Here is a 24,388-nt window from a genome sequence, read left to right as displayed (position 1 = left end):
TGCTTGAACTATTTATCCCTGACCCTCACACAAAGTGCAGGCTTCTCAGAGCCAGTGCAGTGGGTTAGGAAAAGGAGCACCAAAGCCAGAGGTCTCTACCTCTTTCTGATTTGGGACATTATTGTATTGCCACCAGCATTTATTGAATGCCTTCTGTATGCTGGGCAATGAGTCTGGACCTAAGATTAGAGCTTGAGTGATCCTAGCATTCAATAAATTCAGTGGCTGAGTTGTCCCCAAATCCTGCTTAGGAAAACAAGAAACAGACTCACAATCCTGGCATTAGTTAACCACCTGTATTTGAGGCCCTGAGAAGGTTTTGATTATGTTGATTGTAAATGTGGGAGGGCGGTGACCTGGATAGAGACAAAGGAAATGTTTCTATTTTTCTGATAGAAGCCTGGTTCCCTGGATATCCTATTCTGTAACTTACCGTGCTTAATCTTTCTTCTTAGGAGTCAATATAGTTTATTTACAGTGGCCTATGCTGGGATTTCCTCAAAGGGGGAAAAATGAAAGAAAAAAAAAACAACACCCTGTTTCTGTTGAGAGTACATGTTTATTTTACTACAGAAAGCCTAAGAGTGGCTAGAAGCTGCTATATGAATGAAGAGTGAAAGATTTAATGCATGCTTTTAAAGCCCCCTTTCACCAGTTTGGTGGTTCATGTCTATAGTCCCTGCAATGGGTTGGAAAGAGGTAGGGAGGCTGAGGCAGGAGGTTTGCAAGTTAGAAGCCCCAGTAATTTAAAGAGGCCCTAAGCAACTTATTGAGAACTTGCTTCAAATTAAAAAAAATAAAAATAAAAAGTTTTAAAAGGCTGGGAATATAAAAGGAAGGAGGGAGGGAGAGAGAAAATTTGAAAGAAAGAAAGAAAATTCAAACTCAGTAAAGAAAGATAATTAAAAATCCCTTTTGTGAAACAAACTATATTTGAATTTGAATTTTATTTCACTCCTTAAACCCAAAAGTGGAATGTCCAGTTTTTCCCTACCCACTGACTGGCTTGTTGGAAGGAAGAGAAGGGGAAAGAAGGAAGGAAAAATTTGTTGGAGAACCCCATGTTTCTAGTCCTCATCCTGATTCTTCTCATGTTGGTTGGGCAGGGAAGGCCAGGAGGGCAATCCCCAATCTTCAGGAAGTTGGGGTTTGGAGAGCTAAATGCCTCGTCCTTGGTCGCGGATCTAGATGCTGTCACCCATTCATTGGGTCCCTTTCTTCCCTCCTGCTTTGGACTGATTTCCTTTTCATCCCTCCCTCTGGTAGTAAAGAGGTCTTCCTTGGTTCTTCCGTTGGTTCTTCTTCTTAGAGTCTCCTTCTTACTTGGGGTGATTTTTTTTAACACCTTTATTTACTTGTTTATTTTTATGTGGTGCTGAGGATCGAACCCAGGTTCTCGCACTTGCGAGGGGAGCGCTCTACCGCTGAGCCACAACCCCAGCCCTTGGTGTTATTTTTTTATCACTTGTTTGTTTCAAACTTCCCTTTTCCTTTGGGGAAAAACACGGGAAGCCCACCTGCCCTGAAAAGACCAATCGTTTCTCCAAGGGTGTGGCCAGGTAGACGGGGCACGGCTTAGTGGATTCCCATGAGTGGGAGGCTCTTCTACTTTCCCAGCCCCCCGACCCTTCTCAGACCTTCCATGCAAGACAGTGGGGCTCTGCATGTCTTGTCTTGTCTTTATTTCTTCCTTTCTTTCTTTTTCTTTTCTTTCTTTTTTTTTGTCTCTGTTCTTAGAAATAGTAATTGAGTAAAAATGTAAGTGAGCGTATGCCAGGGGGCAAGCATCCAGGGTCAGGGTGAATTTCTCCATGCTGAGTGTGATTCTGAACACTCGTTAAGTGGAGTGGGCCCATGCCAAGCAGCTCGAGGGCCATCCCTGTCACCTTGTGTGACCGCCTCTCAGTTCCAAGGAGATGCTGGGCGTGGCTGGAGGCATTGTGGAGCTTTTGGCGCCTCTTTCTTTCCTCCCTCTGTAACCTAAGTGTGGTTGATAACTGCATGTCAGACACTGATGCTGATGGTGGCTCTGGGGCTCCATTGCCTTGAAATAAGAACAGGGAAGATGAAATGGTCCACGTCCTCACAGACCATGTGGTTGCACAATCACTTTTCTCTTTCTAAATTCATTACCCCCAATAATATTGGTGGAGGTTAGGATGACCTGCCTAAAGTTTCCTAATAAGATAGAGGAATCCAGGGCTGGGGTTGTGGCTCAGCCATAGAGTGCTCGCCTCACATGTGCAATGCCCTGGGTTCGATCCTCAGCACCACCTAAACATAAAAAGCAAATAAAATAGAAAAGATATTGTGCTCAACTGCAATAAATAAATAAATAAATAAATAAATAAATAAATAAATAAATAAATAAATGTTTTTTTAAAAAGATAGAAGAATCCAGAGGACAGGCAATAGAGACAGTGTCTCTACATGAATGAATGGATGTACAATCATGAAGGTGAATTCCACTTTTTAAGTACTTACTGAGTAACAGGCTTTTAAGTAACTCAGTTAAGACGTAAAGATGTTGTTGTTCAAAGCGTGGCTTGTATTTGTATCTCCTGAGGCATCTTAAAAGCAGATTCCCTGGCCCTGTCTCAGAGTCAGAAAGGCTGGGTGGGCGGAGCTGGGGACTTTGCATAGTCCAAACAGGCAGTGCAGGTGCTTCTGGCCTTGAGGATGTTTGCAGCTGTGTGAGGCAGCAGATGCAGGCCTGTTTACTTGTAGACATCCTGCTGGGAGGATGCAGATCAGTGAGGCCTCTGTTTGATCAGCTGGCCCTGCAAGCATGGGACCCCAATCTACAGCCCTAGTGGAGTTTTTGCTAGGTGCTTTTCCTTTTCCTAAGTTCATCCAAGAACTGAGGTAGTCCTGTTGCTAATAGTATCACATAAATCCCTTGCTCACTGTTCATTACAGAGGGGGGACACTGACTGTGCAAGGAAGTAAAAAGGGTCATGTAGAGAGGGTGGCAGATGCCCAGTTTGGAGATTATGCAGGGGAGTGAATTCTTTCACCCAAGAGCCTTTCACTCCAGGCAATCATGGAGTGGGAAGGGGATTTTTGAAGTGAATATTTAATGCATATGTGACACATACTCTATAATGTATGTTAATGTATAATTCCCTGGGGTAGTGTTTGGTCAAAGCACTGCCATCCTCTTTACGGCCAGAATCCCGTTCTGACACATTCCATGGGGTTAGGATCTAGCCAACAATGGAATGTAAACTCTATTATCTCAGCCAAACTCAGTTTCAGTGAACTACAGTTTTCTCAATCCAAATGGTGTTTTCTTCAAGCAGAAGTATTAGAGCAGGTGGGAATCTGACCAAGCTATTAATAAGTAACGTTAATGATAAATGACTTGGTATTTGATTTGTGCAACCCTGGGCCTCCTGGTATTCTGCTGTGATTTTTGAACCACCCAGTATTTTGAATCCAACCATGCAGTATGAATATTTTATGATTTTGGTAGTGTGTGTGTGTGTGTGTGTGTGTGTGTGTGTGTGTGTTTGTTTTGTCATCCTACCATTTAATGAAATATCTAGTTCTCCTAGGTGGTCTGCATCATTTAAAGCCTATGTGGCTATTAAAACGTGAGAAAAAATAACTTTCCAACACATCTTCAACCAAAAGATCTCTCTATATTATTTAAAAATATATATAGGGTTCTAAAATAAATGTCCAGTGCATGCAGAGATCTTTGGCAGCTAAAAGAGGACATCCTTATGATATACTAATTTATTCAGTGGTATTTATTGTGTGTCTACTTGTATCAGGCACTCATGGATGATAGGCATGGATGATACCACCAGTGAGTAAAACAATAAAAATCCTTGCCTCTGTTGAGCTTATGTTCTGTAGAAGAGGGAAGAAAATTAATAATAGAGGTTAAATAAGAATGATAGCATTTGATGAATGTTATGGGGGAACGAGTAGAACAAGTTTAGGATAGAGAAGTGAATTACGATTTTAAATAAGCAGGCCGTAGAAGAGTTAAGGCAGCATTTAAGCAGACTTGAAGGAGATCAGAAAGTTATGTGGGGAAGAGCGTTTTTGGCAGAGGGAACTGCTAGGCTATTTCTGGCCTGTTCTAGGATTATCAGAAGTGTCCTCAAAGATGAGATTAGAAAGATCATGAGTGACAATTCATGTGGGACCCCATAGGCCATTCTAAGGTCTGTGACTTTTTTTTCTCTGAAACGGTGGTTTTCGCCAAGGGCCCACTATGGCTATTAGATTGGGAGTGGAACTTAGGGTGGCCAGGGTAGAAGTGGTAAGTACATGAGCAGCCTTGGTAATGCACTGGCTGGAACTTGGTGACTGCAATTCTAGGTAAAACCACACAGGAATCTCAGACATTCCTTGTGCCGAGTTCTTTCTTCAGCAGATAGTTTGAGAGGTTCTTTATGTAGATTCTGTTTTTTTGTCTGTTTGGTGGTTTTTAATAGTCCTGAGTTATTGGCAACTCACCTCCTTCCTTTCTGGCAAGGAGTTGGCGCTGTGTGAAAATAGTCCTGTAGGTCTCCCATCTTGTGCTGACCAGCCGGCTGTGGCAGCTGTTGAAGTTTATACATGCTGTAATGCCTGGTAATAGGCCCCCTGACTCCGTAGCCAGGGACACCTGGCACTAAACTCATAGGTGACCATGCTTTAGCCTTCAAGAATGACAAACTACCTTTCCAAGTCAGACTTGGAAGGATTTTTGGATCTGTCCAGCTGTGCCTAGTGCAGGAAATGGAAGTGCCCTTGCCTAAATGTTGAAATGGGGTCATAAGCCAGGGAATTTATAAAACTATGTCTCTTATCAGTCAAAAAGCATTTCTTTTGGAGCAGAATTTGCTTTTTTTTTTTTTTTTAGTATTTGCAAAATACTTTATTTTTTTATTTTATTTATTTATTTATTTTTTATTGGTTGTTCACAACATTACAAAGCTCTTGACATATCATATTTCATACATTAGAATCAAGTGGGTTATGAACTCCCATTTTTACCCCAAATACAGATTGCAGAATCACATCGGTTACACATCCACATTTTTACATACTGCCATATTAGTGACTATTGTATTCTGCTACCTTTCCTATCCTGTACTGTCCCCTCTCCCCTCCCCTCCCATCTTCTCTCTTTGCTTTCTAATTCTTAAGTTTTGCATGGCAAGGATTACACTGGGATTCATCCATCTGTATAAGAAATATTGATTGAATCTCCTGGGTGCCACATGAAGCGTAGATCCTGTCTTTGGGGAGCCTACAACTTACTGAGGAAGTCAGGCAGCCCAAACCAACCAAACCAAAATGCCAACTCTGTGTGGTTGATCACAAGTGAGACATCTGAGAAGCCAGAAGAAGAATTGTTTAACTTGGCCCAGAAAGGTGAAGGAAGTCTTCTTGTGGGAGATGATATTCGCCTCCTGAAAGATGACCTTTGAGATTGTAGTTTGGCCATCAAGCAGCAATAGGAAGCTGTTTTATGTTTTCTGGAAGGAGAATGTGTTAGTCAGCTTTTCATCTCTGTGACAAAATACCTGAGAAAAACAACTTAAAGAAGGAAAGATTTATTTTGGCTTATGGTTTCAGAGTTTTTAGTCCAAGGTCAGCTGGCTCCATTGCTTTGGGCTTGAGGTGAGGCAGAACATCATGGTGGAAGGGTGTGGTGGAAGAAAGCATTGGCTCCTGAGGGCCAGGAAGCAGAGAGAGAAAGAACAAGGAACATGTCAGGGACAAGATGTATACTTTTAGGGCACATTTCTAGTGGTCCCAGCTCCTACAGTTCCCACCTTCTTCTGAAAATGTTATCAAATTATAAATCTATCTATAGACTCATTTACTAATGAGGGTAGAGCCCTTATGATCCATTCGCCTTCCCTAGAGTCCCACTGCTGAAAACTGTTTCATTGGGGACTAAACCTTCATTCAACACATGAGCCTTTGGGCAACATTCAAGATCCAAACCATAACAAAGAAGGTTTGTCCTTGCATATCGCTTCTTCCTATGTGAGCTTGCATAACCCCTATCTTGATGAATCATGAAACTGCAAGAAAGCTTAGTGTGGTCTTTGGAAAAATTGATTTATTTTTTTAAGGGAATATTGAAATGCTGGGTCTGGAGAATAGTCCAATATGTTTATGTCAAGTATTTATTATTCAAAGCGAATATGTTCAGAAGACATACTTGGCCTGTTGTATATGAACATCCATGTAACGATGTGCTGTGGTATAGTGGGACTCTGGAATAAAGCACTGTTTTACAATTTCAAGGTCACTTTCTAGGGCTTTCCTCTCAGTTTCAGTTGTATAAAATAAAAAAAATTCTCTCTTATGCATAGATTTTTCATTCATTCAACTTTGTGCGTTGGCTAAGCTTTGCTTATGAAATCTTCATTCTGGGACCCAGGCCAAGGGAACAGGCCCCCTAACCTGAGCATGCTTATCCAATGGCAGAGCCATGAGATATGGTTGTCTGGCTAAAGCAAGTCAAGTGTCCATGCCTGATTTTTGTTGTTGTTGTTGTTGTTGTTGTTCATGCACAAGGGAGAGGTAACATGGGGATTGACCTAGAGAAAAGGGACAGCCAAATTTTTGAACAAATGATAGTTTACTATAGATAGTAGAGGAGATGGGAAAGAAGATTTCACCCCTGTTAAAAACTTGATATTGTGAGAAGGACATGATCAGAGCCACACTGTTGCTGTATTGGTGAAACTATGGGAAGCTTGATAATAGATATTTACTAAATACTTAGTAGGTTGATTTTATAAGGTCAATATAAATGTTAATTCTCTCCATTTTTATAAATGACTTGCCCCTCCAATATAGAGCAAGTTTATCTACATAAAAAGCACAGTTGGAAGGACCAGGTTTCTGAAGCAAGTCCTGATGTGTTATGTGAAGTTTATGTATGTCAGGGAAAGTGAAACTCAGGCTCACCTCCAAAACATGTAGTGACATCCCTTAGCCTTAGGGTCTTAGATTGCCACCCTGGTTCTGACATGCCCAGCAGTTATCTGGAAGATGTTGTCCACGGTAAGGATTCAGGCTAAGTTTCCATGAGAGTATAAGTCTGGAGATGTTTAACTGTTTGCTAGAGGGAGCATGGTTTTCCTGCCTCTTATCTCTCTTGTGTGAGTCCCATGCCAACTTACACATCATGTACCGTGTCAGTCCCTAGAATGTTGTCTAGCCTGAATCTTGGTCCCCTGAAAGGGACCCAACAGGTAGACTGTTTGTCACACTCCTACCTGTTGTATCCAGTGAGCAAACTGAAAAGTCTAGCATGGGGCATTTGCTGTGTGGACCCCAACACAGTTACAGCTCTCTTCTCTGACAGCCCCTGACTGTGCAAGGTAGCTTGATGCTTGCAAGTTCGTAAATAATTATCTCCACAGCCTATTCTTAGTAGCAACAGATGCTAAGCTTTTCCAGCCTGCTCTCAGGGTCAGTGGTGGGAAAGAGGAGAAAAAAAATGAAAGCATTGTTTTGCACATGGCTGGACATCTGTATTTCTGAATTGCCCTGTAGTGGGTATGATGCAACTGCTGGAGCTGTTTTGCTGAATGTGAACTTTGTCCACCAACTGGAGTCTAAATTGGTTTTGGATCCTTCTGAAATCTAAATGGCCAGACCATATTTTTCTAATATTCAGTTGGATTGTATCTTTGCTCTGAAGTGGAGCTGACTTCTAATGTGTTCGCATGAGCAGCAGGGGTTGCTTCTCTGTTTTCCTGGTCTGTGTACTTGTTTTCCCAAGACTGCTACTTACTTCTTCCATTATCCATATTTGGGAGACCAGGAAAGTAGTTCCCTGTGGAACCCAGGCCACTGGGACTTCGAGGATGGTTAATTCTAGTGCTATTGTTAGCCAGAAAACAGATTGCTTTTCAGAAGTTAAACAGGTGAATCACCTAGGACAGCTAATCTATCAGGTATCAGGTATGCTGGTAGCATGGCAGACTTGGACTTGGGCTTTATATTTCAAAGTGTTTGGGTTCTAACTGTCAAGGCTGTGGTTTGTCTTTAGAGACTCTAGTGAAGAAGTATTTGACTTCACTATGCACCAAAATCACCTGGTGAGCATTAAATGTATTACATATCTTATTTACCTCCAGAAATTCTGTCTCAGTTGGTTCACCTTTTTAGCTTTAAAAACCTCTCCAGGTGATTCTAAGGCACAACCAGATCTGGAAACTTCTGTTTTGGGGATGTACATAGCTTTTCATAAAACTGTGTGGCTCTGTCTAGCTATCCATGTTTTATTTTGCATGAATTTCTGCATCAAACCAGCATCTATTTAAGTAGGGCTATTGATGGATGGGGAGCATGGATTCTGTTTTCAATAATAATATTACCGGTAACAATGCTAAACATCAGTTACTGCATAGTCATATTAGACACTGGGTTAATCTCTGTATTAGCACTCTACATAAACTCCACTATCACTGTCAATTTTATGGATAAGGAAGTTGAAGCTTACAGACATTGTATTTAATTTCCCCAAGTTATACAACTGATAAATGATAGAGTCAGACCTTGAACTTGATCTGTCTGAATCTACAGCTCATCCTATTAATCACTCACTTAGGAGGATAAACTAAATTTAAATAATTTTTTGAAAGAATGAAATATCAAAAGAGGAGAATCCACCAAGTGAAAACCATAGTCATATCTGCATGTGTTAAGGAATCATTCTTTTCTAACAAAGAAAAAGAGATGTGTTTGGATGTGTTTCTTTCCTTCTTCTTATTTTTTTTTTCTTTTGCAAACAATATTTTTCTCCTAAAAACATGTGGAACTTAAAGGCAGGCAGCAGATCCTGTGGGTTTGAATGCTGGTATTAGAATTAAGCAGTGGCCTTTGAGCTTAACTCAGGCACATTCTTCGTATTCCCCATTTGAAGAATGGAAATAGTTTCTTCTGATATGAATTTATATAGAGGATAAGTGCATCCCTGCAGTTATTCTCTTGCCCAGGCTGGGTAATAATTAGAATATGCAATATAAAATCCTGGTGTTTTTCATTTGGTTCCCTGGATAGAACAACTGTTTTTTGTTTTGTTTTGTTTTGTTTTCAAGCTGGTAAATCTGAGGAATTACTTTTGACTTAGATGACTGCATTGATTCTCTGATGCCTATTAAAAGATTAGAATAGTACCAGCACCTATCATTGGGCAGGACTCTAGAAATTCCATAACCAGTTCCTGGAAGACCTGTCAGTCCCCATACATAGGAAGGAATGTTGCAGATTGAGCCATCCAATAAATATTTGTTAAGCAAAGGACTGAACAGATTTTGCAAATATGGGTCACAGTAAAAGTAGCATCCTGCACATTGCTAAGGACTTCTTGGGAGATGAGGGAGGTCTTAGTGGATTGTCATGCTCCCACTTTCTTCTTGGGGGTCCCATGGCCAACTCTTAATTGCCTACCTGGAGGGACTCTGTATAAACCAAGCATAGCAATATTAATAGGCTTTAAAAAGAATCTCGTCATCACTAGCCTCTGTTTATATCTTTCAGCCTTGATGAAAGAATACTGACTTTTTCTTCCCCTAAGTAGTATTTTTCATATTAGAAGTTAGAAAAAGTTCAGTGTCCCCAGGGCACATAAGGAGCAGGAGAAAAACAGCTTGCCAGCGCATGTGAAAGATGAGAAGTCCGACTTCAGTGCCTTTGTATCCCCTGCTATGGGGACACCTGGATGAGCCCCTGCTCCCTCTGTGAGTTCAAACTTCTGTCACTGGTGCTATAAAGGGACATTTAGGCCTGTGTTTGTGGGTCTGTAGCCAGACAGCACAAGTATTTTTAGGGCTCTTTTTGTCTCAATTTGATTTCTGCTTGAAACTTTAACACATACAGGCTGTACCAAATGACTTTTAAAGTACTCTCCGAGTAGTGTAGGAGGTTTGGATTAATACTACAGCCTTTAAACAGTTTTTTCTTTCTTTCTTTCTTTCTTTTTTCCTCTCTTTCCTTCTTTTTATTGCTAAATATCCAACAGGCTGAACGGAGGAAATTCAAGTCTAACCCTGGAGGGACCCCTGTTTAGTCATCTGTCTAGACAGACGGAGTTCATATAATAGGCCTCTCTGTTTCTTTTGCTTTTTATGACAGACGGTGGTCCCTTTCTTTCAACTTAGTGAAGATGTCAACCTTTGTTTTGTTGATCCCAACCTGCTGTTGATAAGCCAAGAAAGTGACTCAGCCATGAGCCAACAATGACTCTTGAGTGTGACAGGCTGTGATCTCATAGAAGACAAATACAGGTTTTGCATTAAAGGCGACTTGGGCAAAATCCTGACTGTGTTACAGGAGGACAGTCAGTTACCCTTTGTGTACTTCATTTTTCTTTTCTCCAAAATGAGGATTAATTTATAAAAAGAAAACCCTGCTCTTCATCGTTCTTTAAAGATAGAAGTGATCTGACATATAAAGATACCTTGCACATAGTAGGGGCTGAATAAATTTTCATTCATTCATTTGTCACTCATCATTTCAAGCCTTTAGCTTTCTTGCTTTCCTGTTCTGAGAACCTATTGAAAAAATAGGAATTCTAGCTCATGTTTTTAATATCAAGATGACATACTTTGAGGACAGCAAGTGATATTTTTTCAAAGTTTAAAAATATTAAAAAGTCATACCAGTTTCCGTGACAGGAAAATAATACTGGGGATATTGTTTAAAAATGTGAGGCATCTAAAAAATAGTACAGTTCATAAAACCAAAGAGAGGAATGGAAATTGGCAGAGGCTGGGGTAGGGAACAGGGAATTACTAATCAATAGGTATAAAGTATCAATTAAGCTAGATGAATAAGTGCTACAGCTCTGTTATACAGTGTATCTCTAGTAGACAATAATATATTGCACATTTAAAATTTTGTTGAAAAAGTAGATATCATATTGTTTTTAACAAAAACAATAAAAATGGCCAGAATAAGGCAGAATTGAATTCTTTGTCATCTTAGGAGGGATGGAAACTCTCGAACTTGCCTAGAAGGACTGTACATATTAGTAACTTTTTTTATACCTAAGTGGCATGTTAGTCATCTCACTTTCTCGTCATTTCATTTTTAAGTTCCACGTGCATTGACTCTAAAAACAAGGATCTAAAAAAAATGTTTAATTTTGTTTAATTCACTAACATACACTGAGCAAATACTGTGGCAAGAACTCGGTGCCTCAACTAAAAAGATGAATTTAAAAAAAAAAAGAAGGCTGGGGTTGTGGCTCAGTGGTAGAGTACTTGCCTAGCACATATGAGGCTCTGGGTTCAAGCCTTAGCACCACAATAAGAGTAAATAAATAAAGGTACTATGTCCATCTACAACTAAAAGAAATAAAAATAAAAACAACAAAAAAATTAAAAATGAGATAAGAAGGATAGGAGCTCTCCTAAAACAAGAATTTCAGACTTCCCAATGGGAAGATGCTAGGATCACAGGATCCAGGTTTAAGTGGAGGTACTGCTGCTTCTAGAGACATAACCTTGGGGCTGGGGATGTGGCTCAAGCGGTAGCGCGCTCGCCTCGCATGCGTGTGGCCCGGGTTCGATCCTCACCACCACATACCAACAAAGATGTTGTGTCTGCCGAGAACTAAAAAATAAATATTAAAAAATTCTCTCTCTCTCTCTCTCTCTCTCTCTCTCTCCTCTCTCACTCTCTCTTTAAAAAAAAAAAAAAGAGACATAACCTTGGGCAAGTTCCCTTTTTAAGCCTCAGTTTCTTTTCTCCTATGCAAATGGGGTAATTTGGGTGAGTATATGATAAAGGACATACTCCCAATAACTAGTAGCCTTGCTTTTGGTATTATTGTTCCTTGTTATTCTATTATCCCTGTCTTCCCATAGATTAGAGCCTATTTGTGGAGACAAATTTGTAAACCAACAATCCTACACAAAGAAAAAAAAATTTAAATGCCAAATGGTGTTTACAATCAAAATACAATGGGAACACACAGGAAGGGGAGGGGGGTGGTTAATGAAACCAGCTTGTAAGGGAAGCTACCCCTGATGTCCACAGAACCACATGTCTGTTTGAGCCATGAATAGCCCCAGTCTTTACATGAAAAAGGATATAGAAAATGCAGCCTGTTTGTCAGCTGTTGGAGGGCAGAAGCAAATGTGGATAGTAAAACTTCTCACATTAATGTATGGTTCAGGACATCTTCCTACACTGAAATTCCAATAGGATCCAGGGCTTTACGTGGCTTGTGGCTTTGGATATGGTACGTCTGAGTCATGTCTCTTTCAATACAACTGTAATCAATAAAAATCCCTTTGTGGTTAACCACAGGGCATCCCTCCACACCAACCCCACCCCCACATCAGCGCTATGATTCAATTTAGTGCTCTTCCCCCTAATAGACTTCACATCGGGAGGCACTTGGCACTTCTCCAAGTACAAAGAACAGACGTCCTACTCTTGCTGACCCCTGTTACTCTGATGTCAGACTTCACTCAACCTGGACCCTGGGAAGATCAGTCCAGCCCGATACCCCGGGTGGGGAGAAGCCCCCCAATTTCATGGGAACACAGGAGAGACACTTCCCAAGGATGTAGTCTGAGGTCCCAGAGAGGCATCCCCAAGTCCAAAAGTCTTTTCTTCTAACTAATGTAACTCTGGCCTCTTCCTATATCCTCTTTAAAGTGAAGGATGAGACGAGGGTCCTCATCGGCCACCACCTCCTTAGCTGTGATTCGTTCTGTATGTCATAGTGTGTTTTGTTTCTTTTTCTTACCTGGAAGTGACCTGAGGCACAGCATGAGTGGTCGGTGCACAGGGAGGATGGGAGGAGAGGAGGCATGGAAAGGCCTAGAAGGGAGCCTCCAGCTCCCAGGGTCTGTGGCCAGCACCCATCTGGCACAGCACTTCCTGAGCCAGCTGAGCTGAGAAGGGTGCCTGCCAGCAGAGTCCAGTTGTCACCCAGCAGTCCTTGAAGCATGACTTCTGCCACCTACAGAGGACAGCTGGCTTCTCTGTTAACCTTTCATAGCAAAAGCCCACTGAAAGAATGTGGTGTGTTTAACCTTATGAAAATGCTGCTTCTGTCTCTGTTCCTCCCTAAAGCACAAAGTTAGCATTCCCATGTTTCTTTCAAGGTTGTCGCTTGGGAGGAGATTTCATTTAAAAGTTCTGAGGTTAAATATCTGGAAGGGAAAAGGAAGCTGATTGAAATGGTCTCCTTTTTCTGTTCACACATCTGAGAGAGATGTTCTCTGAGTTTTGACATCGGAAGAGGGAGGCTGAAGCCCATCAGCTGTGCTATAATCTCCTTTTACCATTGACCTTCACTTGCTTTGGTTGTTGACAAGAGATGGATCTAGAAATGTCCAGTTGTGATCAACTTCTAGTATTTACTTAATGAACCAGTTTACTCTTTGTTAAGTACCTATTTCCTGCCTCTTTTCTCCATACCTGTATTTGGTCAATAACAACAACAGTAATAATAACAAGCATACTGCTTCTTGTCTGCAAAGTACTCTTCTGTGCATATTAGTGACTGATCCATTGGATCCCGGAAGGATTATCATTTTCTGCATTTCACATATGAGGAAACCAGAGGAGAGAGAGATTAAGAACTTGATGGAAGCATTAAATGGCAGACCAGTGACACCCCACCTACCACTGTCATCATTACCCACTTCTAATCATGTGACCTAAAGCAGCAGTGTGGTGCATTGGTTAAGGTACAGACTCTGCACTGAAAATGGCCCAGGTCTAAAAGTTTGCAGAAAGACATTCTACTCTAGAAATAGATTCCACCTGATCTAGACCAGTGTACTCTCACACCAACTTAAAAACCTTCATGGTGCACACATATGCCGAACTCCTTAGGGTCTGAAACTGGGAAGAGTAACCAGCCTGCCAAGTTCTCTTTAGATGACTTTTTTTCTTTTTTTTTTAAACTAACCCCTTTGATTAGCAAACAGTACAAATGTTTATAGAGTTGGAAGATTTTTAATATCTTTATTTGAATTGCACAGAGCGGCCAAATGTAATTTGGCCCCAGGCTGCAGAGTGTATGTGTCTGGGTGCCAAGAAGCAACTGCACTCCGCCTGGAGTGCCACGCATTCCAGACCTGTTACCTTGTAAGTGTAATATTTACCAGATTTTTGCTTCATCTGGAGATGAAGAGCAGAGCTGAATAGAGAGAGTGGGGGGTGGGTCAGGCTGCTGGGAAGGAAGCTCAGCGTTCAGAGGAATCCTTCAATGAGTAGGTAGCTGGGAAGGTGAACGAAGATTTGCCAGAAACAGCCTTTTGGTTGGCAACTCTGGTGTCTGGGAAGAAATCATAGAGGCTAATGTATTAGAGTGCTTGACATGTGTCAGGCACAGTGCTAAATGCACCATCCTTTTATCCTCAATTCTATGAAGTAGACACTGCTCTTACCCTTTTTATAGACAGGGCAGGTGCTGCTGTGAGGGGTAAGTGGAGAATACCCAGCATCAATTCTGTGCTGCCTCAAGGTCTCTCTTTACTATAGTAAAAGGGGTATAGAGCAAGAGTGAATGCATCACCCTGAGCCAGAATGACCCAGGACCCTCCCTGCATCTTCTACCATGTTTCATTCCTTAACCTCCCCAATGGCCCTGAAGGTTAGGTGTTACTGATACCTTCAATATGAGAAAACTGAGGCCTAAAAGGTTAAGACAAGGGCTACACTGTTATGTGGAAGGGACAGAGTATGGTTTCGGGTCTGCTGAATCCTTAAATCGCTTCATGTTAATACACGGCATCTTCCTTTGGCACCACTGACAAGATCAAGCAAAACAAAACCCTAAAACTCTGGACAAGCTCCTCTCTATGATGTTCCTAAAAGAAAAGGGGCTTGAGGCAGAGTTCCAGATGGTCTGTTCGGATCCCTGTACATCAGTAAACAGCGCCAGTAAATGAGATCATGTTGGTAGGAGTGGGGTGTGTGTGTGTGTGTGTGTGTGTGTGTGTGTGTGTGTGTGTGTGTGTAATACCCAGGATCAATTCTGCGCTGCCCCAAGGTCTCTCTTTACTTTGGTAAAGATGGTATAGACCAAGGAGTGAGCGTATCACACAGGGCACGTGTGCACACACATGCAGAGGGGTATTGAGGGCTAGAGCAGAGAATTATTTTCAAATGGAAGAAATTAGCAGTTGCCAGAGAAGCACATGTGCAGTGTCCTATGTTTTTTTCCCATCATCACTTCCTCTGATGAGTAAAGATTGTGGGTCAGCAAAGGAAGGAGAGTGAATGCTGATTTCTAGTTCTTTCCTGCCTTTACCAGATGGGGGCTGCCATTAGTACCCTTAATGTGTCTGAAAAAAAAAATTTTTTTAAGTGTTTGTGTGAAATGAACTGTTGTGTTGAAAAGGACCCCTCCACCCACCCTGGCTCCTCCACCTCTTGCAGTGCCCAAGTCTGTCTTCCAAGGAGGCCGGAATTACAAACAGAAGAGACTTCTTGCTCCAAGGCCCCTTGCGAGGGCCCTTATTCAGCTACTGCTCCCTTTGCTTTTGGAGATTATGCTTTGGTTGAATCTCACCCAAGAACCAATATTTCTAGTTGAAGCTGGAAAATTATAAAAGCAAAGGTGTGAAGTGAAGCTGTTTGGTGAGTGCTGTTTGTGGAAAGACAGTCACCCCCAGTGAGGAGGACATGTGCTCAAGACACAGGCTCAGATTCCAGCAGGACCACCTCCATCAAGGTGCTCAGTGATGGGAGGCAGACGAAGTGGTAGTCGTAAGCCATGGGTGGTACCTCCACATTAAAGTAGACAAGTTGTTTTTTCTGTAGAAAATGGGATTTTCCTCTACTGGCTTTCATGCCACTGTGTCAGGTTTGGACATTAGGACAATGGAAATTATCCAAAGGATAATTTTCCATCATTTGAAATATTAAAGTAGAAGAGAAATGGATTGACATGCTTGTAATGAACAAGCCAGTCTTTGGGTAGAGGAGTTGGGTTTTGGAAGACAACTTGAACTCGTCAACTCCTGCTCCCAACCTAATGCATGATCATCTTCAAATGCCACCTCTGGTTTTCTTAAGCACTTGAATCTTCAATGGGCATTCATTTATAAGCACTGGTGATATGTGGAGGTATGACATGCTTTTCCTTTTTTGGCTACTTATCTTTGTTTTTGAAAATAAATGTCCATGGGGATGAGGAGGTTGTTGTATGACATATGCCTACTGCAAGTTGTTCTGGGAATCTTCTTGAACAAATTAGTTTTGCACATGCCTGTATTCCCAGTGGCTCAGGAGGCTGAGGCAGGAGGATTGTGAGTTCAAAGTCAGCTTCAGCAACTTAGTGAGGCCATAAGCAACTCAGGAAGACCCTGTCTATAAATAAGGTACAAAAAAGGGCCGGGGATGTAGCTCAGTGATTAAGTTCCCCTGGGTTCAATCCTCAATACCAAAAAAAAAAAAAAAAAAAAAAATTCTTAATTGAACACCAGATGAGAAAGAAAATGAGAATAAAAGGAAAAAAGAAAGGCAATTTCCAACTAGGATTCAAGAAAACTGTATTAGAAGCTCAAATTGTTGGATTCTGTCCCTAGATATTACAGGAAAGCACAAGGATCAGATTTGTGATGAATCAGGGGTTTAATCCGAAGTCTATGAGCATGAATGGACCTACATTGAGGCAGGATCTGGAACTTCTGTTTTGTCAACGTATAATCCTACAGGGATTTGCTAGTGACCTTTAAGAAGATCCAAAAAACAAAACAGGAAAACATGTCTTTTTTTTTTAATGCATTGACTATTGCAAATATAAACCTTCATTCAGAAAAATACAGCATTTAGAAATACAATAGCAGATTTGCTAATTTGCCTTTCAGAGGTCCCTTTTCATTTTCTTTTTTGATGGGGAAGTAGTTATAGGAGAAGTAAGAGTGTGAATGGCAGGAGGGTGAGGTGTCGCAGGCAATATCACACAGGCCCCTATTGGCTTCAGAGGCAAATAAAAATTCTTACCAAGAACTGGCAGCCCTTGCATAAGTCCTTCATCCTTTATGCTTGGGATGTTTGGGAGTTTTTTACTGGAGGATTTAATCAACATGTCAGAGGACTCACAAGATTCAGTGACATGTTCCATGAGTCAGAGATTAGAAGCTGCAACAAAATCAACTGCTGGCTTCTGAAGAACTTTCCATGAAAGGCATTTTTCAAGAAAGAAACATCACCTTTGGATTTCCCCGTCCCCAAAGGTAGAGAGTAAACACATCCTGAAAGAAATCACCACATTCCCAGAATCATTGTGAAATGACACAAGCGTGTTTTCTCTGTTCTTTTCCTTCCTTTTGACATCACAGTTTCTCACTTAGGAAGATTTTCTGGTTGTTGTAGCAGTTCCGTAAAAATGAGATATAGAGAAAGTTGACTGGGTTTGATTAGATTATGTAAAGTAATTCATGGTTTTCCCCTTCTCTTCTACAATATCTTGATTCATTAAAAAGAAAAAAAATGGAATTAAATAAATAGCATATCTATTTTGAATGTACTGGATGTGTGTCTTATTTTTAGTGTCTGTATCTTGCCACTCATTATTTTATAGGGTTGGAAGTTACAATCTTTTTCTGGTAGATAATTAAAATAGCTATCTATATTGGAATAGAAGTAGAACAACATGAGAATATCATGACTGAAAAGCATTAGCAGGCACGTGGGATATTGGAAATTCTTAGAAAAACAAATATGTTAAATGCAGTCTATACTATTAAGTGTTGTAAAACAAGATTTTGTACAATACGCATCTTACTTTTGAAGTGAAGTACTAAAAGTAGTCCATCATAAGTCACTTCTACTCTGGCTCCGCCACTTATTAGCTCTGTGACCTTGGATAATTGTTTAATTCAAGCAGGATGGTGTCATACAATGAGAATGGACTTTGGAGACGGACAAACCCAATAAGTAAAGGAAGGAAAATAAATAAAAGGGAATTGCACCAAAAGAATCTCAGAGGTTGAAAGAGAAGTGATAGCATCAAAGACAAGAAGTTCTACTCCAGGTCTCTGGCAGTTGTTAAAAAGTGGTCCTGTTTTGGTTAGCAGTTTGGCTCTCTGAGTACAAGTTATCAGAACTGTCTTGCTCTCCTTAGCCTTGGTCTCCTCACCTGTAAATGGAAATAAAAATAAAATCTACCTTAGAGTCCTGATGAAGCATAAACATGAAAATCCAAGTAAGACTCAGCTGCAGTATCGGCCCCTTACATATTGAAAAGTTGGCTTTCCAGATAGTAGATTTAACAACATTCCCTTGCATTGTATCATCCTTCCTTAGGTTCAGTAATAGTCCACTTACATTGGTAGGGTCTGCTCAGAACAGAACAGAAGGTAAAACTAAAATCCGTTAAGAATGGATGGTCACCATGAACTTGGAACATGACCTGTAGGGAGGATGGGTGAAGCCAGAATGTCTCTGACAGATGAAATAAATTGGCTGCAGGTGCTTCAGAGGCTTCCTGAGAGCACATTGCATCCCTATGCAGTAATCATTCATGGGGTTGATGATAGGTGATCTCACTTCACCCCCTTGAGAGTGGCCTGGGTCTTATGCATTGAAATCTGAAGGAACCTTTCCCAGTTTGAGCTGAATATGGTGAGTAGGAAGCGTGCACATTAGAAGTTAGGACCTGGGTTTGATTCTTTTTTCCTCTTGCTTACTCATACTTTTGGTTATTAGCTCTGAACTTCAGTTTCTTTATCTGCAAAATGGGAGATCTCTCTCAAAAGTTGCATGGAATTGGATAAGATCATGCAAGCAAATGCTTGTTACTTTGAATGACCTCTAGGGGAAGTATGGGCTGCAGATTCTAATTCAGTAAGAGTAAGTTTGAGTGCAGTGATGACACTTTGAACTTATTTATCATTACACATTTAGCAATAGTGCTTTCACATGCATGATTGTATTTGAGTCTGGCCAGCGCCTGTAAAGTGATCCCCAGTTCACAAGGTACTCTGAGGTTATGGACCTTCCCTGAAGTAGCACAACTTCAGAAGCTAGTGGGAAATTCTTCCTAAGAAATGGCAGTCTTTGGTAGAATGCCTTCTTTCCTTTGACAATGTGATTCGGGAGATTTTTACCACAGGTTTTAATATGACTGCAGGTCAGAACTAAAGCCAAAGTCTCTTCACTTAGCTGAAACAGACAACCTTGAATTGGGAGCTAGAAAATGACACACGAAGTATGGCCTGAGCTGGTGACAGGCTGGTGAAAACGTGCAGTCACATGGACCTTGTAGCATCTCCTTCAGAATCTGAACTATGCTTTTTATAAGCTTGGTCTTTGGACTCTGATTGCTGCTTGGCTCCTTCTCATATTTTTCCTTTAAGGAAAATTGAACATTTAAACTGTTAAACTGGTGGATTTGTCTAATAAACCTCAGTATCACAAGTCATCTAGTTCTGTTACAAGAAGCCAGCTACTCCCAGGGATGTCCTTAGCTCCTTTGTAGCTAGTTGTATGAAAAGGATGACCTGATGGGAAGCTGTTCTGGGGTTTTTCTAATCCTTGGTCTTTGAGTACTATAGAATAAACCTTTATCTGGAGGGGAGGGGACATGGAACAGTGGAAAGTATGAGTTGGGGTCAGATAGGCTTGGTTTACAATTTTCAGCCACTTTTCCGATTTAGCTGCATGCTATTGCACAAGTAAGTAGAATCTTAGTCTCTCCATTTATACAATGGGAGTGGAAGGGATTGGAAATTCTCTCAATAAGTAGCATTGATGTGAGATAGCCAGATGTCACTAAGGTTGAAAATAAGATTTTGTCCAAGAAAGCACTCTGTAGGTTGTTTTCCAGTATGGGTCCTGCTAATAACAATATTGTTGCAAGTCTCCTTACAGATACCTGGTATATTAGATAACCCAATGGGTCAGTCTCTCTTATTACTCTATCAGTGCTTTTCTAAGACATGTCCTACTGAATATGGCTCATGTCTGCCCACAGGTTCCTGATACTAATAGTTATAGGCTGAGGAGCAGAAGCAGAACCAATAGCCATCTTGGTTTGTTGGATCCTATAAGGCAGAGAAGGGATGGTTCTCATCTACAAGGTTTCCAATACCCCTGCTATCTTGAGTTTTGTGATCTTCTCTGTATTCCTGCTTAAAAGTTTTATGGCATCGAACTCTGAAAGTCGATGTGGTCTTTCCCCTTTTGTTCCCAGCATCCTGCTAATAATGTAAGTTTATAATTATTGAGCATTTCTATTTTATAGTTATTGTCTCATTTAATCTTTAATAGCCATCCCTAGAGGCAACTGCCAACACTATGATTATTGTTTAAAGATACAGAAGTGCACTGTAAGTGCCTCTTCTTCAACTACTCACATCTCTTGGCATAAACACCTAAAGAGGTACCGATGATATACCATATGAAAAAGTGTTGTCAAGACAGAAGGGAGAAATCGATTCTGGCAGTACTTTCAGAAAGAACAACACTTTGCTGGACTTTCAAGGATAAACATAATATGGCAAATAGAGAAGGTTTCTGGGTAAAGAACTAACCTAACATGGGTGTGGTGGCCTGTCAGCACTTGGCTTCTAGGATGTCTTTATCTCTAGAAAAGTCATGCCTTACACAATTCACAATAGCCAAATTATAAAACCAGCCTAGGTGTTCATGAACAGATGCATGGTAAAGAAAAAGTGATACACAAACACACACACACACACACACACACACACACACACACACAAACAGAGTTTTATTCAGCCATAAAGAAAAATGAAACTATGTTATTTGCAGAAAAATAGATGGAACTTGAAACCATTATGCTAAGTGAAGTAAGCCAAACTCAGAAAGACAAGGGTCATATATTTTCTGTTATATGTAGAAGATAGAATGGGGGGACAAAGGGATGAGAGTATTGGAGGGAGGGAGAAGTGCTGGAGAGGGATTTTGGTCAAATTATATTATTATCTTGTGTGCACACACTGATATGTAACAATAAATCCCACCATTATGTATAACTAAATACACCAATAAAAATGTGGAGGCTGCATCAGGGTAGAGCTTTTGAATGTGGGACTCCAGGAACCTCAGGGCAGGCAGCATCTCTCCCAGCCTGAGATGAAAGAGTTTTTTCCAAGTCGATCATTATTTTAGACAGGAGGGGACTGAGGTGGGTGGGGTTGATAATGCCCTTGGTGGGATCTCCAGAGAAATCATACCACCCTATCTTAATACTCGCTTCTGAAAAGCACCTCACATAAAGCATACTTCAAATCCCTTCATGGCCCAGTGGTCACTGTACAAGACCCCTTTGCACCTGACCTTGTGACTTCCTTTTACCTACACTGGACTGGTGGGGAGGGTATTCTGATTGAAGGTTGGTAAATGCAATTGACTCTTTGTTGACTGCCTTTATATATTGAGCTTGTAAAATGCCTTTAGGATTCTAGGATCTTTCTCTGAGATATTTAAAAGGCTTGAACATCTCTGTCTGTATCTCCTCTTCCCTCCTCTCCAGTCTCCACCCACCAGTATTATACTACATGGAAATCAATGCAAACTGGAAAGTTTACAGAAAGCAACACCACATGTTGGTGTCCTCTGCAGGAATAGAAGCTATAGTTAGTGGACCTGTGCACCCGCAGAGAAATGGGTGTGAAATTAGACATAGTGTATTATTATAGTAGAGCTATGGAATATGCAATAAAAAGAGTAATGTACAGTCAGTTGGCTCCAAAAGAAAAAAGAAGGAAGCGAGGGGATCAGTTGGAATTTTTAAGTCTGTGTTTGGGCCACACCAGTTGCCTCTGTGAGGCATGAGGGAGAAAGGTCTGAAGCTTGTCCCTTCACACATAAGGACAATTTTATTTTATTTTTAAAATTTTAACAATAAGGTTTTTTAATTAATGCATTGTAATTATACATAATCATAACATGCAATCAATAATATGTTGTGTATAATCAATAATTATATGTAATTACTATTACATATTCATATGTGCACACAATGTAGCAATATAATTTTAAAAGTACAGTATGATTTTGTCACTGAAACTGATGATCAAATATCATCTCTATTATTACGACCACTACTGTATCTGCTTGTTGTGCAGTCTCACCCTCACCCACCATGAAAGAAAGAGCAGACATCTGTAGACATCTCTACTCCCTGCTGAAGTATGGAGACCCTGGCACTCTTTCTCTTTCTCTCTGATTCTCACCTCTAGGTCGTTCCCAAAGTACCAGTTACAGAACAGGTCCATTGTGAGCTTCTGCCTGAACATAAATCACTTTCTCCATCTTGGTCCCTTTCAAGCACTGTCACCCCCCAAGCTCCTGTGCATTTAGACACAGATGCTTCTGTACTTGACACTAAAATAGCTGTTTACAATAACAATGAAGAGAGAAGAATGCTCTCACCAGAGGATCAGAGCCAGATGAAAAGGCAGCTTGATTTTGAATGTTGTTCTCTTTCTTCAAGTTAGAATATGATGAAGGTCCTTCTCAGCCTACTCCATTTAGATGGCATGTTGTAATGGGCTGTTTTGTTCCCTTGGTTACTTTATTCCTTACAGGGGAGTCTATTCCCAAACTTGATGTCAAAAGACCATCATTGAATTAGCACTTAGAAGTCTAGGGAATGGAGCCTGTCAAGGCACTCACTGTGATCCCAGGGACTTGAGAGGCTGAAACAGGAGGATCACCAATTTGAGGCCAGCCTTAGCAACTTAACCAGATCCTGTCTCAAAATGAAAAAAATAGAAAAAAAAAAAAAAAAGACTGAGGATGTAGTTCAGTGGTAGAGCATACTCCAGAGTTGATCTTAGTATTTCAATCAATCATCACTTAATTAATAAAATGTCTAGGGAATCATTTAAATCAAATCATTTCTGGGCATGGTAGCACATACCTGTAATCCCAGCATTTTGGGAAACTAAAGCAGGGGCATCACGAGTTCAAAGACAGCCTTAGCAAAAGTAAGGTGCTAAGCAACTCAATGAGATCCTGCCTTTAAATAAAATATAAAATAGGGCTGGGGATTTGGCTCAGTGGTCAAGTGCCCCTGAGTTCAATCCCTGATACCAAAAAAAAAAAAAAAAAAAAAAAATCATTTAGCCTTTGCATTATGGTTTTCCCAAGGGAAAACTGAGTCTGATACTATGTGATTTGCAGAGATTTCAGGCTCAAGTAAAATGAAGTTTGTGGAAATGCTTTGTGCAATGTAGATCCTATGATGATCTGAGGGACTGTGATTAATATTCATTGTCATTGCCTGGCTCAACTGTTGGAAAAGGGGTTTAATTGTCTTTGACCTTGTGATATGTATTGAGTACCTATTGGGTATTAAGAGACAACTTTCTGGGCTGGGAATTAGGACACAGCATTGAGAAGATGGTAGATTCAGCCCTTGTGTTCAAGAAACTCACAAAATGTGCTCTCACCTAATATAGAGTTGGCACTCCCAGTACTGCCCCATGAGTGTCCTGGTTTGGAGATCTAAAAAGGAATTCCTGAATGTAGTAAAATAGATATGTGCAGACCTCCTCCTAGCCCTCTATGCCAGAGCTACAACCAAGCAGTCACACAGCTCACTCACTGTTGAAGAGAATCCTTCATGGAAGAAAAACACTGAAGAGAAGTGGGCGGGGATTTTCAAGATTCCCTGGTCCAAACTCCTCTGACCAGTCAGTGTACCCAGGCAGTGTAACACAAGTGTTGTGTTGTACAGTATATATGAGTGCAAATCAACTGTATGACAAATATATTTTCTTTATTGGTAGCCTTTCAGCACTTTTACATACAAATACAGAATTAATTTATTCAGATGAGATTATTGACCTTTCTTTCCTTCCTTCCTTCCTTCCTTCCTTCCTTCCTTCCTTCCTTCCTTCCTTCCTTCCTTCCTTCCTTCCTTCTTTCTTTCTGTTATATTAGGAATTAACTTCACTGAGCTATATCCTCAACCCTTTTTCTTCTTTTTTGTCTTGAGGCAGAGTTTCATTACGTTGCCAAGGCCAACCTCGAACTCACGATTTTCCTGCCTCAGCTCCCTGAGTTGCTGCAATTACAAGCATGCACCACTGTACCATGCCTAATTTTTTTCTTTAATTTTTCTGACACAAGGAAATCCTCCAGACAAATTGCCAAGTCTTTAACAGTAGTATAATGAAACCAGTGCTATATGGCAAGAAACGAACATCATTAGTGATATAACTCATAGGCCCTGCCACAGTAAAATTTATTCCACTGACTTTAGGGTGTACTTATAGCCCTGTGCTGACTTTGTGTGGAATTTTCAGAAATATATCTTTGTTTTATTTTTGCTTTATTCTGGTTATATGTGTATATATGCTCCACTCTGGAACTCTGTGAATTCCATTTGCTTTCACCCTAACACATTTATAAAGCACTGGCCTCATTGAAAGAACTCTTCTTTAAAGAGGACTTAGTAAATGTT

At 40.7% G+C, this 24,388-nt stretch overlaps 1 protein-coding gene across 3 annotated transcripts in view; it reads left to right on the top strand.

Annotated features, from left to right (window-relative positions):
• TGFB2 (transforming growth factor beta 2) overlaps positions 1-24,388 on the top strand; it is an 86,202-nt gene that overhangs the window by 16,844 nt on the left and 44,970 nt on the right. The window lies entirely within an intron of this gene.

This window comes from Spermophilus citellus (genome assembly GCF_964194105.1).
Source record: "Spermophilus citellus genome assembly, chromosome: 6".
NCBI lineage: Eukaryota > Metazoa > Chordata > Mammalia > Rodentia > Sciuridae > Spermophilus > Spermophilus citellus.
The sequence above is the reverse complement of the archived record's forward strand: the minus strand, read 5'-3'. Positions and strand labels throughout refer to the sequence as shown.